The following is a 981-nucleotide window of genomic DNA, read 5'->3' as shown; positions in this document are numbered from 1 at the left end:
GCTGTCAGATGTAAATCATCTCTTCTATTTCAGAGATGATCTGCTGACGTTGAAGCTACTCTTCCTGGTCATTTAGCTGTCAGATGTAAATCATCTCTTCTATTTCAGAGATGATCTCCTGATCTGCTGATGTTGAAGCTACTTTTCCTGGTCATTTAGCTGTCAGATGTAAATCATCTCTTCTATTTCAGAGATGATCTACTGATCTGCTGACATTGAAGCTACTCTTCCTGGTCATTTAGCTGTCAGATGTCATCGTCTCTTCCTGTTCAGAGATGATCTCCTGATCTGCTGATGTTGAAGCTACTTTTCCTGGTCATTTAGCTGTCAGATGTAAATCATCTCTTCTATTTCAGAGATGATCTCCTGATCTGCTGACGTTGAAGCTACTCTTCCTGGTCATTTAGCTGTCAGATGTAAATCATCTCTTCTATTTCAGAGATGATCTACTGATCTGATGACATTGAAGCTACTCTTCCTGGTCATTTAGCTGTCAGATGTAAATCATCTCTTCTGTTCTTTGTAGGACAGAGAGACGCTTGCCTCATGCCGCCCGCGATGTTTCACTTTTTCCAACTCCAATGCTTTCAACCCAGCAGTGTTTCCCCTATATTCATTGAGCAGCGGTGGCCCACCGCTACTAAGCTGTTGCCACGGCTGCAAAAAAATATGATGTCATTATTTTCTATATTTACATTTCTGCCTAGACACGCTTTTAAATAGATAGTCGTTGGCTTAATGACTTGAAGTCTATGGGAAAAGCAAGCATGTTATTGTGCTAACGCTAGTAGCAATGCAACCCCCCCCCCTCTCACCGCTGAAAAAAACTCCTAGGGGAAATACTGGTCCCAGGTTTGATAATGTAATAGGGAATAAACTCCAAAAAACTCCCATGGGTAATACTGATCCCAGGTCATTTAATAGGGATTAAAAACTCCTAGAGGGAAACACTGATCCCAGGTCAGTTAATAGGGATTAAAA

This window comes from Oncorhynchus keta, unplaced genomic scaffold, assembly GCF_023373465.1.
Source record: "Oncorhynchus keta strain PuntledgeMale-10-30-2019 unplaced genomic scaffold, Oket_V2 Un_contig_4849_pilon_pilon, whole genome shotgun sequence".
NCBI lineage: Eukaryota > Metazoa > Chordata > Actinopteri > Salmoniformes > Salmonidae > Oncorhynchus > Oncorhynchus keta.
The sequence above is the reverse complement of the archived record's forward strand: the minus strand, read 5'-3'. Positions refer to the sequence as shown.